At 39.5% G+C, this 16077-nt stretch overlaps 1 protein-coding gene across 2 annotated transcripts in view; it reads left to right on the forward strand.

Annotated features, from left to right (window-relative positions):
- The window catches only part of PRLR (prolactin receptor), a 207783-nt gene that overhangs the window by 127098 nt on the left and 64608 nt on the right, over window positions 1-16077 (forward strand). For both annotated transcript variants that reach the window (XM_027846288.1, XM_027846287.1), the window contains exon 2: window positions 7646-7710. The gene's annotated coding sequence lies outside the window, so the exon portion shown is untranslated. The remainder of the gene's footprint in view (window positions 1-7645; window positions 7711-16077) is intronic.

Genomic DNA, 16077 nt, shown 5'->3' on the forward strand with positions numbered 1-16077 from the left:
GAAGGAAGGAAGGAAGGAAGGAAGGAAGGAAGGAAGGAAGGAAAAGAAAGAAATATTGGTCTAGGGTTTGGGTTTAACCAATTTATTCCAAGTCCTAAGGTGTTCTATGACCAAATTACTTTGCTGTTTTTTAGAAGCACCACTATGCAAGGTACTGAGATAGAGTCATAAAAACAGGCTAATAAAGTCTGACCAACAGATCAGAAATTCAATTATTTGCTACACATTAGCAATTGATTTTCACTTATCCCTTTATTTGAAACACGACCAGAATCAATGCCGAAAAAAAAATAGAAAAGTATGTGACAAGCAAAGCTGATAAAATAAATGAGGAGATTGAGGAACATTAAAATAAAATCATTTGTCATCTGACTGTGGGTAGAATATTCTGACTGCTTTAGGGGCCGCCGGAAACTGTAACTGTCTTACCTCGAGCTAAAGACTGAATTGACTAATCTTCATCAATTAGAAAATCACTACGTTGTGTCCTTGGAGAGTCTTTAAGCTGTTTTTATTGTAAGGCTTTTGCTGTCTTCATAGCACATCCAAGGCAGGCATATTGTTGGGTGCATTTCAATTAGCTTTGGGAACTAAAGAATAAACACAAGCAAAAGGAATCAGTTTGCCAGGCTCAGTTATTCCTAATGTGAATAGCTGTTATTAAATAAGCAAATATACAGGACATAAATGTATTTGTTGAGAGTGCAAGTTGAGAACACAAATGGCCATCACCATGAGCATTGATAGACAGAAGCTGTGCTTTTTCAAAAGAAAATAAACAAGGCCAGTTGGAGGTCCAAGAAAAAGTGTATCTAATTTTTAGAAGTTAGACCAACTAGATGCAGAAAGGGGATGATTTAACAGAATCTTTAATCTTCAATATTTGTCTGTGTTCCATGGGTTTTTTTTACTTCAAATTAGACATATGTTTATCTATTATAGTTTATAATCATTTTAAATTAGACTGCTAGCCAGCCATCTATTTTTCTTGGAATATGAGTATTTTGAGCTTGATATATTAATTAGCCTTGAACCCTGGATACTAAGACCAGGAACTATTCCATTTTTCCATTTTTACATGTTGAAAGCTATTCTTGGCTTCAGATTCCTGAGATCATAATAATCTGCTATTTTAATTAAAACTATGTTATTTTACTTTCTTACAGCATTAGTGACTTCGTATGCTCAATCATATGCTTTTATTGAAGCTGTTTTATGAGGATTTGAGGGTCAGGGTTAGGGTAGCTTTAAAGAAAGTACTTGCTACTGCAATCAACTGGGAATTACTTAAAAAAAAAACACCTTAAGAATCATGGACAGCTCCTTTCTTAAGAGAAAAGAGTTTTCTTCTAAACAAGTGAAGTACTTCCTATTGCCATGTCTCCTGACCTTCCTTGTGAAGTAAAGCTGAGTACATGGCAGCAAAGTCAGCATAATCAAAAAGTATGAGTGTTCAGTACCATTGGCTAGAACCATCTTGGTACTGTATTTGGCTAATACTGCCAGAGTCAATAGCCATAAGCATCATTCAGTGACCAGTGGACCCTGGCTGTAGGAATAGACTGGAAGGAAGGAAAGATCACCATTTGATCATTCCTGGCTGCAACTAAGCATGGAAAAATCCAGCCTGGAAAGATTCTCATCTTTTTATGTGATCAAGAATACATTTCCTTTCCATATATCCCAAGTGTTATCAGGCAAATGTGGAGATGGACTATGGCTTATGGAAGAGACCAAGGGTCATATGATGAGATGCGTTAGAAATCCTTTTCCCATCTGGAGGAATACAAACAAGATCCCTGCTCCAATTATGGAGAGTAATTCTCAGGCAGCTGATTTGAGCCAAAAAAATACTGAGGAGCTGGGAATTATGAGAACTGGGCTCTAGTCCTGGTTCTGCCAGTGCCTTGTCACCCTGAAAATGCCCTACCAGCCCCTCCCTAATAGTGAGAGGACCAAGGAGTTCTGGAATGATAGGGCTAGAAGGAACTAAAGAGACCATTTTATAGCTAAGAAAACTAAAGACAAAAGACATAAAATGACATGCTGACTTACATTATAGTGAGTTATAGTAGCAGTAGAAACAGCTAGGTGGTACAGTGGACAGAACTCTGGTACTGGAGTCAGGAAGACCTGAAATCAAAACAGGCCCCAGACACTTACAAGCTGAGCTGTGTGACTCTGGGCAAGTCATTTGCCTCAGTTTCCTCAACTGTAAAATGGGATTAATAATAGCATCTACTTCCTGGGGTTATTGTGAGGATCAAATAAGATAATATTTGAAAAGCAATTAGCACAATACTTGACATATAGTGGGTGCTATATAAATGCTTATTCCCTACTCCCCCCTTATATAATAAATATAAAATTGTGCTTTGAAAAGCAAAAGCAGGGTAGCTAGGTGGCGCAGTGGATAGAGCACCGGCCCTGGAGTCAGGAGGACCTGAGTTCAAATCCGGCCTTGGACACATAACACTCACTAGCTGTGTGACCCTGGGCAAGTCACTTAACCCCATTGCCTAGCAAAAAACAAAACAAAACAAAACAAAAAGAAAAGAAAAGCAAAAGCCACCATCCAAACGTAAGGTCAACACTTGCTCTTAATCAATCAGCTAATTCAAATACCGTATCACGTAGTGGAAGGGACACTTACAGCCAGAGTTAGAAAAGACCTATGTTTGAATCCTAACATCAATACTAATTAGCTGTGAGACCAAGGGCAAGTGACCTAAAATAGAAAATCCTATAAAACAGGCATGATAATAGCCTCAGCCTCTCAGGAGTACCTCGACGACCAAATGAGATAATGTGTGCAAAAATCTTGAAGTGCTCTGTAAATGTTGATTATGATCAGTAACTATTGGAGTTTTCAGTCCCCTGATCCAACTCTGGTTTTAACTCTCCCCTCCAAAGAACACCCCATGCTGTATATTTGTGAAGAATGGGCCATCAGAAATACCACAGACCCAAGATCAGATGAGGACTGGAGGAGTTTGGAGTTGAATATTAATAATAGCATGGGATTCCTAAATTTTCTCAGTAGATTCCTGTAGGAATGAATTAAGTTGGAAGTAGTACCCTACTGTTTAAATATAAATGTTAACTCTTCTCTGACTTCTGTCTGTATCCAGACACTCTAAACAAATCATTTGTACTCTTTTATCTTTACCACCTCAGTCATACAACCACTAAGTGATGGTACTCCTTCCTCTATCATCTCTTCAAGGCTTAATTTTTCCTCCCCTTTCCCACACCCTAAAGTATGATCCTTCAAGTTTCATCTCCTAACCTGGGGTCCATGAATTTGGTCCTGCTTCAGGGCCCTGCATCTGTAGAGCTAAAAACTTCCTTTTATTTTTTTACCATTTCTCCCATCCCCAAAGAAGAGTCTCAATATCAAAATTGCACCATTCACTCATGTTGTTAAAGCTTTACCACAGTCCACTACTATCCATGCTAATTCCTTCTCCATCCTAGTTCCTTTTCCATTCCTTGTGTTTTCATCCAGCAAAGTTCCTGTTGGCTTCCTTCCACAACTTCCTATTTATTGCCTTCCCCTTGATTAGAAAAATCTTCCTCTCTATTCATGTCCAGCCATCTCTTCCTTCACTTACAACATTAGAAAGGACTTCTTGAGAAGATGGGAAGAAAAGTTGTCACTTGCCCACATTGGCTTTTTGAAGACATCAATGGCACATGATCTATTCTGTACTATCTGACCTTTTGCAGGCCAGTGCCCATCAACTATCAAAATGATCCAATGGTAACTGATCTTGATTGGCAATACAGTAGGTTTTTTTTTTTACTTCAAGTTAGACAAATGTTTAACCACTACAGTTTATAATCAGTTATAATTAGACTCTTGGCCAGTCACAATTCAAAGGTTATCAACATTTTCCTATTTTTCTTAGAATATTTTCCAATTCCTGTGTAAGGTCCTTGAAGAGGAGACTATCTCAGTTTTATATTTATGTCCCCAACACCTATCAAAGTGCCTGGCACATAACTGGCACATAATAAATGCTCTTAGACAGTATTCTGCTGTGCTATAAGGATATACTCACTAAAGTCCAAAAAACGCTTTGTAATTCATTTTATTCCAGCCCTTTGATGGAGCTGTGATTTTAGCAAAGTGAGTATTCCTTTTGGTGTTCCAGATTGCAACCTCATCCTGTGTAATGCTTGTCTATGTACTCTCGTGATATCTTCCAAAGTGGGGCTAGCCAACATGCCAGGGACCTTCCTCTATAATTCCTAATGCTATTCAGTTACCAGCACAGCACACAAAACATTCATCTCTTCTCGATTACTCTCACTACTGATGAGCCTACCCCCTTTTCCCATCACACATTTTTTTATATCAGCAATATGATGCTTCCTATTTACCCCTACTATATGTCTCTCCAAAGCTCTTGGGGAAACCTACGATTTTTCTTCTTTGGACAGTATATTATGATTTACAACTTCATAATGTCCCTCAGTGAATATTGGTGTTTACAAGAAAGACGTTTTATTTTAGAGAAACTGGGTGGGGGAAGGACAAGGAATAATCTAAAGCACTAAACATAAAGGAAAAGAATTCTCAAAATACAAAAAAAAATAAGGATTGATATTAACAAAACTCTACAAAAAGTCATTTGGGATGCTATATTATACTTTAAGGATTTGTGATTTCATCTCTATTGGTGTGGGTATTTCCTCTAGCAATGCAGATCTCAGCCCCTCTTGGATACAGTATTTATCAGCCTGAAGATGACCAGTGATCCTCTCATCACTAGGCTGGTCCTCAAAGGACAGATACACAGTCCATGAAAGGTCCCTTCCTGGGACTTAGTTCCAAATTGTTTTCCAGAGTGGCTTGACTAATCCACAGTTCTACCAACAGGATCTTGTCCCAGTCTTAGCTCTGCCACATGGGTAAGCCACGTCATGGTCCTGTCTTTGCCATGTGCAGCTGGATGAGATGATCTCTAGGATCCTTTCTAGCCCTAAATCTATAATTTGGTGTTTTTTCCCCTTTCTACCCTGCCAAATACTTTGGTTCAAACCACTGATTAATCAGTCAATACATATGCATATATATATGTATATGTATATGTATATGTATGTGTATATATATGTATGTGTGTGTGTGTGTGTATAATATATATATATATATAGAGAGAGAGAGAGAGGTATCTCCTCTATGCCTTCATTGTTGTATAGAGCAGTGGTGTCAAACTCAAATAGAAATGGTGGCAATTAAACTATAAATAAGGATCCCTGCTGCCACATGTTGACTTAGAAGAGCACAGATTAGCATTATCTATGTTCTGTCACATTGTTGTTTTTCCAATTACCTTTTTAAAAAAAATTTTACTTTTATTAAACCTGAACCATTTTAATCTGGTTCAGGCTCCACTCTAGAGTGTTGTGAGCTAGGGCCAGGCAGAGTATTTGTCACCTCTGGTATAGAGGATAAAAAAGAAACAAATGACACCCTCTTTATCCTCAATTTAAAAATCTGTTGGGGAGATCAAGAGCAAGCTAGTGTATAATCAAGTGTCAAGCTTTTTTTCTTTTAATAAGTGCATGGGAACCCAGCTTAAACATAGAGTTAAAGTAATCCTAGTTAATGAATTAGCTAAGGGAACACTTGTCATGTTTAAGGACTCTTGGTTTAAAAGAGCATGCAAATGAATTCCAAATGAATATTTAAGGACAACCATGTATAGCTACAGTACCCTGGTGTTGACTTTTTAAATAAGCAGTTTTAGACACATTTAAATGCAGACTGAAAAAAAATGGTGTTTTTAGATATAAGTATATTTTCAAGCTTGCTGGTGTCATGGCTAAAACATTGAACTTTGATTCAGCAAAGACCTTAGTTTGAATCTCAGTTCTGACACTTTCAATTCAATTCAACAAGTATTATTAGGTGCCTATTATGTGCAGGCATTATGCTAACAGTAGAAGCAAAAATCAAACAATCCCTGCCATCAAGGAGTTTGCATTGGAAATAACATGCCCTCAGATAAACATAAACTATATACAAAGGAACTTGGGGGACCTAGTGGAAGGATAGGGAAAGAACTAGTATAGGAGGTGGTACTAAAAAGCTGAACCTAGAAAGAAGCCTGGGTTCTAAGAGTCAGAGGTAAGGAGGGCCTTGAGGGTCAAGTCTATACACAGAAAGGAAGGAGAAAATGAGTGGGGAACAGTAAGTAGGTTGGTTTGGCAGGACCGTTGAGTGTATGGAAAGGAATAATACTCAATAAGCTTGTAATTGTAGATCAGATCCAGATTATGAAGCACTTGAGTATCAAATAGAAGAATTTATATTTTATCCTAGAGGAAATAAGAAGTTTCTAGAGCAGGAGAGTGTCATGGGCAGACTTTCACTTTAGAAATATCACTTTGGCAGCTGAGGATGAATTGGAAAGAGGAAAGACTTAAGGCAGAGAGCCCAATTAGATGGCTCTTACAATTAATAGTCTAGCCAAACGTCAACAAGGGTCTGAATCAGAGTAGTACCCATGTATGTAGAAAGAAGAGGGTAAAGAGATTCAGGAGAGAGGCTGTAAACAAGTAGATAAGTACATAGCAACTGAAGGGATGTAGGAGGTGATTGAGAAAGAAGGAAGGACGATGACTCCTGGGTGATTATCCTGGTTGATTAGTAATAGTGGTAGTGTCCTCTACCAAAATAGGGAAGTTAGAAAGAGATGTGAGCATTTGACCCATGGCAAGCTTTATCCTTTCTGAGATGCTTTTTTCCTCACCTGTAAAATGGAAGCAAAATTGCTTGTGCTATGTAATAGCCATAATAATAATTAATAACTGCTGTTGGTATAGCACCTTAAAATTTACTAAGGATTGCAAATACACTAGCTAATTTGGGCTTCATGATATTGTGAGACAGCAACCTCATACTTTATGAACCTTAAATCATTATATACATTTGAATTGTTGCTATTATTATTATTATTACCTTATAGTTCTTGAAATAGGTGAAGAATAAATATGCATTTGGGAGTAAAAATATTAGTGCAGATATTAGACATTCTTTGAGACCACAAAAAATGATAAGCTCAAAGAAAGCAGTGAATAGATAACTATTGAATGAATGAAAAGATTAAACCTTCCTGAGAGGAGGAGGCTGAGAGCAGCTGAAATAACACAATACTCGGCATTCCCGAAGGTCAGCTCCAGATTACAGTCAGTTCCTCCCCCACCCATATTTATAACTTGGAAAATGGTTTGCCAAGAAGGACCTGCAATAATACAGTAGTATCAAATCAGAGGTCTCTTGTAAAATGGAATGCCCTTTGGGCTGCTTTGGACCCAAAGGTAACCTGGTCAATTAATTTTATTAAAGACCCCCAACACCAAATTTCTTTCAAATTTATTCAGCAAGAAGAGTATTATTAAATCACTGAACCTGGTCTCTTTTCAGCAAGCATCTGTTAAGTGCTTCCTGTGTTCCAGGCAGTGTGTCAAGAACTGAAGACACAAAAAGTTCTCATGCCCCTTTCATGAGTGAGAGATCTGGCAAAACCATGATGTCACCTATCTTACTCCACAATGCTGCAGAGAGCAACCAATATGAAAGCTATTGATGCAAATGCTTTCTGTCTGTGCTAAAATGAGCCCTTTCCTCTTATAGCTAACCGACTAATCTCCTGTTCATGGAGGACAACACCAAGAATGCTACACAAGCCAACCCAGAAGGTAAGGTGTATGCCCTTCTTCTTCCCTACCCCCTTCTGTCATTAGATCATGCATTCCTTTCCATTCCATCCTTGTCCATCTGCCTGATAGACCACCCTTCTCTGCAGGCTAGACACTGGCAATATCACAAGTACTGATGTTTATCTGGAGTCCCAAATATATCCTCTACTGCTCTTCTTGCAATTCCCCCAGGGTGTTCACCATCTTCATAGCCTGTTTCACCTCAGAAAGTCTTACCTGTGTACCCCTTCTCTGGCCTTCATAATGTCCTTCTACCTCTCTCGGGCAGCTTCCAATTAACCCCTGCTATTGTTCTCTGTGATGCCCCTTTGTCTCCCACTTCAATTCATAGAATTATAGAAACCCAGACTCTCAGGGTAGAAACGGGCTCAGAGGCCATCCCATCCAACCCATACTGAGCAACAACCCCTCTAAGACACACTCAAGTGGTCATTCAGTTCAACAAACATTTAAGTTTTTTAACTTTAATTTCACTTTTTCCATTAGGGAAAATCTACTTTCTCTCCACCTCCTCCCTCACCCCAATTGAAACAAAAACAAAACCCTTGTAACAAATATGCATACTCAAACAAAGCAAATTCTCATACAGTCTATGTCCAAATAGTAAATGTCTCAGTTGACACCATGTCTGATCATCATCAGATTTCTGGAATTGTGCTTGGTCACTGTGTCAATCAGAGTTCTTTCAAAGATTTTTTTAACAAACATTGGTTAAGGCTCTCCTATTTGTAAGACACTCTGCTGAGCACTGGGGACAGAGAGAGACAGCGAAACACAGAGAGAAGGAGAGACTACAGAGAGAGACACAGAGAAAGAGAGAGACAGAGACAGAGACAGAAAGTAAGAGACAGAGACAGAGACTGTCCTTGCCTCGAAGGAGCTTACATTCCTGGGAGAGGGGAGTGGAGAGGGAGGAAGGTGAGGTGCTGATACTATGTATAATACAAAGGTATAATCAAAGAAAGGAATAGCAGGTACAGAGGAGAGGTCCAAAGCAGATGCTCTAGGAAAATCTGAGAAAAAATCACCATAACCTGTCTTCTTCCTCTCAACCAGATACGGAAGCCTAAACTAAAAACTCTGGTCTTTGGCCCCATGAAATCTATGTACTATGAAATCTAGGTACTTTATCCCCTTCTTTTAAAAAAATTCCTTTTAGTTATAAATTTCAAGAAACACCACTATTTAAATATACAAAGAATGAAAAGGCAAATTGCATATGAAAATATGAATTTCTGTTATGTGCCCCCTTCTTCATCTGATGTCAGCCCCAACCCTTCCATTGCTTCCAACAGTCGTCTGACCAAGACTGCTTAATAAATGCGACTCCTTGTTTCCTATGGCCATGAACTCCATTTAATTTAATTCAATTCAACAATCATTTTTTAAAGAGCTGTCTTTGCATCAGGCACTGTGCTGCTGATACAGAGATAAAAATGAAATAGCCCCTGCCCTCAAGTAGCTTACATTGCACTGCGGGAGGGAAGGGGACACGCACATACACACATGTAAATACAAAATAAATATAAATGCAAAGTAATTTCACAAGGCACTAACAAATGGAGAAATCCAGCAAGGCCCCTTGTATGAGGTAGCCTTGAAGAGAACAAGGGGTTCCAAGGACTGAGGTGAAAAGGGAAAATTTTCAGGGATCCAATCTGGATTCCATCTCTAGCTGGACCCCAAACTCTTACAATTAATTTCTTTCTTCCACCTCCCAAAAAATCCCACTGCTTCATAAGATAGATTTGTTGACATAAATGCTTCTCTATACCCCTCCCATAGTTAGCTAGGAGGTAAGTCACAAGTGTTATTCTCATTTTACAGGTAGAGAAACTGAGGCCTATAACTTGTCCCTCTGTTATCCACTAAAATGAAATTTGTAACTTTAGATCATGGGGTAACATCCATAATCATAAAGCCATACTTCTCATTTGGAAATCATGAAAAGTTTTAGAGAAGTAAGACAGATCAAGGCGTCAAAGTTAAGGAAAGGTCCAGCCAAAATAAATTCCAAGGTTTCTTGAAGCCCTTTCAGTTTTTACAGGGATCCATGGATACTAACTAAATGATCTCTGGTGGTGATGTACCATGTGGGCATTCAGAATTAAAGCCTGAATAACCTTCCTCGGTATTGGTCCCCAAGTTATCTTGAAGCTAAGTATTTATTTGAAATCACTAAATCTCAGTGGGCCAAGATGGGCAAAAATGTAACTGAAGATTAGCAAGGATGTTACATCCTGTCTGAGATATAGGATGAGATGCTCAGGATCAAGATGGGCATGGAAGAGGAAACAGCACTCTCCTGGAGCACAATGTCTGCATTCCAAAATGGTAATAATGGAACTGATGAATTAGATGTTACTTCTGCCTTTTACTCCTTTTCTGTTTTTCTCCATCTTATTGCTCAATACCCAGCATTATTTCGTTGAAGGAAAAGTGAAAATTAGAGAGCTGAATAATGATGAAAGCTGTAATGTGCCATCTCTGGTGTGCCAGCCTTTACACATTGGGTATGTTTCTAAAAGATGGTGTGAAAAGTGGAATCCTATTTTCAAAGGATTTGATAGTAAAAGCCCAAAGGAAACTCAAAAGCCATCTGATCCAAGCAGTATTCCCTGCTGTAATATCCCCAAGAAATAGTCATCAAGTCTCAGCTTGAAGAGAATGAGAATAAATCAACAGAAACAACTACATACAATCAGATTATATACAAGATATATTGGAAATAATTCAACAGAAGGAAGGCACTAGAATTAAGAGGGATTGAGCAAGTCTTCCTATAGAAGGTGGAGTTTTAGCTTGAACTTGAAGGACGCCAGGAGGCAGGGGTAAGGAGAGAAAGAGTATCCCAGGCATGGGGAACAGCCAGGTAAAATGCTCTGCACCAGGAGATGAGTGTCTTGTTCAAACAACAGCAAAGAGGTCATTGTCAGTGGTTCACAGAGTATGGGGCACAATCCAGCTTATCTATTTCTTTGCTAAAAGCAAGTGCCTTGCCTGGTACATAGTACTCCAGAGGCTTTGGGTTTGAAAATGAGACAGCGTAAAGCAGACTTTGCAGCTCCGTCATTTGGAACATTGTCTCTCAGCACAGCCTAGGACAACTTTTAACTTTGGGGGCTGCCATAGCACTCAGCTAATTCCTATTCTTCTGGTATTTCACTAACCACCCCAGATGCTTTTCAGCCACACCACTCATCCTCTATTTTTAAGATGTATTTTTTTTAATTTTGGTACAGGATTTTACAGAGATCAGATCCAAAAAGAAGATAGAATAATAGGCCAAATTTGGTAGGATTATATTTAATAATAAATTTTATTTGATTTAATACATGTCATCCATAATATGACCTCCACAATGATATCAAATACCTTTTCCAATGCTTCATCGTGGTATAAAAGTGATCTGGATTCAATTTAATCAACAAATATTTATTAATCATCTTCCAAGTCCCTGGCACTGTATGAGACACTAGGAATACAAAGAAGGTAAATAGATACTCCCTGCCCTGGACGAGCTCACAAGCTAGTGAGGGAGACAAGATGCAAAAAACTATATATAAACAACATGTGTGTACACACACAAACAAAAACACACATATATGGGAGAAATTAGAGAAAGAAGAGACTAGATGTAAGGAGACAAATTAAGAGACTATTAAGTCTAGTCAAAGCCAGGGATGATAAAGTGGCAGCTGTGTGAGTAGAGAAAAATAAATAAGCTCAAGAGACATGAAGGCAAAAATAAGCAAACTTGGTTAAAAAGTTCAATATAGCATGTGAGGGAGAGAGAGAAGTTAATAATGACTCCAAGATTGCCAGTGTGGGTGAGTGGAAAGATGTTGATGACTTCAGCCCAAATACGTAAGACTGAAGAAGGGACAGGTTTCAATCAGGAAAATAATGAGTATCATTTGGAACTTGAGTTTGAGATGCCTATGGTACATCCAAGAGGAGACATTCAGCTTGTAGTTGACTCTACAAGACTGGAATTCTGAAGAAAGATTAGGGCTGAATACATAGATTTGGGAGTCAACTGCATAGAGATAATACTGGAACTTATGGGAGCTAAGGAGTTTCTCAAGGCAGAGAGTGTACAAACAAGATTCCCCAAGAGGGAGTGCCAGAGACTGCCCATATTAAGTCAACAGGAGGAGGATTATGAGCAGGGCTGTGCTGGAATTTACTGTACTGGCTCTGGGAAGCTGATGGTTAAATTTTTATTGTGAACATTTACACCTGAGAAATGAGCAAATGCTGCAAATCAGGGCCTGACTTATTGTTCTGCTGATTTTCTAGACTTAAGAAAGTGATGGATAAAATGTCAGTAACACAGATTAAAACTGTATCATGATCACGAACCAAGAAAAAAAAATAAGACTGAAAAGGAATAGTCAGACTTTTAGGAGAACCAGAGGAGAGCAGCGTCATGAAAACTGAGGGAGGAAAGAAAGTCCAGAAGGTAGAGATGGTCAACAGTATCTAAAGCTACCAAGAGAACAGGAAGGATGAAGTCTGAGTGAAGCCCACAATATTTAGCTATTGTGAGACTGTTGTTGTCCATCATACATTCTCAAAGAGGACCGATGACATCAAGAGGGTGATATTTTGACTTGCAAGTGAGCTGGATTTAAGTCAGGCAAAGTTGTTCAAAGTCATTAGCCTCATTCTCTGCATAGGTCAAGATGACTGGTGATGGCCCTGGATGCAGTGAGAAACTGCCTCAGAGAGAGAGCAGTTTAAGTGAAAGGGTGAGGCTAATTACAAGACATGTGAGTGAGATGTGAGGTTAAAGAAGTAGAGTGTAGAAGACTAAATATGGGGTGACAGCTTGAGGGGATAGAAGGGATGTGAGGAGTTTTTTGGCATTGTTTTTTGGTTTGGATTTTTTGTTTTTGTTCTTTTAATTGAGAGAACCTGATCACATTTGGAGGCATCAGGAATAGAACTAGGAATAGAGAGAGACCGAAGATGAATATTGGCTAGGTGGCACAGTGGCTAGAGTGCCAGGCCTGGAGTCAAGAAGATATGAGTTCAAATCCAGTCTCACACACTTACTAGCTATGTGATTCTGGGAAATTCACTTAACCCTGTTTGCCTCAGTTTCCTCATCTGTAAAGTGAGCTGGAGAAGGAAATGGCAAACCACTCCAATATATCTACTAAGAAAAACCCAAATGGGGTCACAAAGAATCAGACCTGAAGGAAATGACTGAACAAGAAGATGAAGGTGAAAGAGGGAAAGAAAGGAACTGAGGTGTGAGCAAACTCCTGAGGAAGAAAGCAAAGGATTGGATCAAGGGCACAAGAAGGGAAGTTGGCCTTGTCAAGGAGAAGGGCCATTTCTTTCTCAAAGATACAAGGTTTTTGAAAGCTTTGAGAATGAATCTGGGAAGGCTTAAAGTATGGAAGCCACAGACTCTAATTCTGTCATCGGGAGACAAGATTATGTAAATTTTGAGGCTCATCACCAGGCTGGCCAAAGAAGGATGATTTTGTTTGGCCACAACAACCCTCTAAGTTTACCAAGTCACAGAGGGGTGGTAAATTGTGTGAAGGGAGGGAGCATCCATGATGAGGAAACCACAGACCTGTGAAGGATTCAATATAGTGGAGCTCACTATATAAAGGCAAATGTTTCTAGAAACAAAGAATCCTCTTGTAATGGGCTCATTGAGTTGTCTTCAAGTGCTCCACCAGTGATATGGCCACTGGCTTAACTCAGAATCTCTACCTAGTGCCTTATAAAGATTTCAAGAAAGTAGGATGGGAAGTGCAGAGTGGTGTGGTGTGAGGAACCAATGGTGAAAGAAAGCACCTGGTCTCACATCCCACCTCTACCACTTACAACCTGTGTAACCTTGAACAAGTCATTTAACCTTCATGGTCTTCACTTTCTTTATCTGTAAAATAAGGACCCAGTGACTTATTCAGGCAGTTAACAAGTATTTATTAAGCATCTACTTTGTGCTAGGCAACATGCTAAGCACTGGCTATACAAAGAATGGCAAAAGATGGTCCCCAGTCTCAAGGAGCTCACATTCTAATGGGGAAGACAGTGTGTAAACAATTATGCAGTTATGTACAAACAAGATTATGTGCAAATTATGTACAAACATATACAGAATAACTTGAAGATAATCAATAGAGGGAAGGCACTAGCATTAAGGATTGAGAAAGGTTTCTTGTAGAAGGTGAAATTTAACTGGGACTTGAAGGGGGATAGGGAGGCCATGAGACAGATGTTAGGATGGAGAGAATTTTTAAAATCCCTCCTCCTTCTACATTACGATCTTCTGAGTGTCTGAAAAGGTCCAGGTCTGGGACTGAGTACCTTCTAATGGATACCATCCATCACATGACGTTGGCATCAGCTCATCCATTTCCTGGTCAGCCTGGAGGCCCTTTCCTTCTGCCCTAAGGCTGCTTGGGTTGGCTCTCACTCCCTTCCCTCACCCCCAAGGCTAAGCTTCATTTTTCAGGGGTGATTCTAGTGTCAGTGATGGTTGGTAAAACTCAGGCAGTTAAATTTAGCTATATGACCTTCCAAGAGAAACAGAAATCCAACTGGGTCTCAGGGTTAAACAAAAGTTCGGGGAGGAAGGCAGTGGGGGGAGTGGGGAATCAACCATATAAAATCACCTTTAAGAAGTCAATGTAAGGGGCATGTTGGAAAGGAATTAAAAGAAAATGAAAGGAAAAAAAAAAGTATAAGACATGGCCAGGACCCGGTCCTAAGGGGTACATACAGTTATCTTAAGTCCTTTGATGACTAATTTCCTGGTCCTGAGGGCTAACTCCACTAAACAATCCAATGATAATAATAGACCTATAGTCACAAGATAATAGTACAAAAATAATGAAATGAAAATGTAGCAGAGGTGCAGGAATAACTGGCAAGCATGACCAAGGGCAGAACCCAAGGCTCCCTGTGTGGTGTTGCCAACTTCTGACAATTCCTCAGCTTTCTCTACTCATCCAAATATTCTCATGTCCCCATAACTCTTCTCATTTCTACATCCTAAAAGGTTTAGGTTTCCCCTTGTGCGACAGTCCAGCTCTGTCTCTTACTACTTATGTGACCTTGTACTCTCTGGGTCTGAGTTTACTCATCTATAAAATGAGTGAATCAGACTAGAACGATGATTTTTAAGGCCCTTTCTATGTCGGTGCTTTATGACATCATGACTTTTCTGCCTTCCATGCCATAACATCATAGGTTGAGAGCTGGAAGGGACCTTAAGTTCAAACTTAGGTTTTACAGATGAAGACACTCAGACTTAGAAAAAGTTAGTAACTTGTCCAAGGTTGCAGAGTTAATAACTGGAAAAGCTAAGAACTAAATTCAGGTCATTTGACTCTCCTTTGGAGTTCTTTACCTAGGGTCCTGAACTTTTAAAACTATTTTAATATCTGAATTTCAATAGAATTTGGTTTCCTTTATAATCCTGTGCATTTTATTTTATAAACTTAGAAGTAGTATTCTGAGAAGGGGTCAATAGAATTTGCCAGACTGCCGAAGGGTTCTATGACCCAAAGAAAGGTCAAGAACCTCTGCTCTAGATCTGTTATTCTTTCTACTATATCCCATGGAGTGAAAGCTCTTTGATGAACAGGGACTGTATCATTTTTGTCTCTGTATGTTCACTCCCCAACAAGTTGCCTGGCATATAACAGGCGCTATCTAATAAGTATTTGTTAGTTGATTGATTGATTGAGATATCACACTGCCTTCTGAGTCAAATAGCAGAAGGATGTTTTCAGGGTAGAAAGGGAGCATTCTGCGCTTTGGGAGATATCCTCTGCATGTATAACTTTGGGTCCCCTGCTATTCAGGGCTCCTAATGGAAGGTGAGTTTTTTAAGGGAGTGAGTAAAAATCAGTACCCTGACAGTAGTTGCCTACTAGCTGAGAGCAGGGATGCTGTATGGTAAATTATTAATGAACCACAGGCTATGTGAATTTGGGTAGAGATAGAGAGAGGGGATGGAGTTCTAGAGCATGGAATACTGCCCAAGCTGAAGATGCCTAGGTGGGTTGCTGGAGGCAGGGATCCCTGAGCACAGAGAAGGCTGCATGGTAAGGGAAGGGAAGACGGTGCTAAAACTAGCTTTCTTACTGTCTCTCACATACGATGCTCATATCTTCTGTCTCCATGCCTTTGCATTGGCTTTCCCCATTCCCCATGGCTGGCACGCTCTCCCTCTTGAGATCCAGCCCTTAGACTCTCTTATTTCCTTCAGCTCTCAGCTTAAGCACTACCTTTTTACCTGAAGTTTTTCCTGGTGTCCACTTCCCTCCAAGGTCCTTGTGCTCTCCCTCTCAAAATGACCTTCTTTTAATT

The sequence above is a fragment of the Vombatus ursinus genome, unplaced genomic scaffold (genome assembly GCF_900497805.2).
Source record: "Vombatus ursinus unplaced genomic scaffold, bare-nosed wombat genome assembly UNPS02015106.1, whole genome shotgun sequence".
Taxonomy (NCBI): Eukaryota; Metazoa; Chordata; class Mammalia; order Diprotodontia; family Vombatidae; genus Vombatus; species Vombatus ursinus.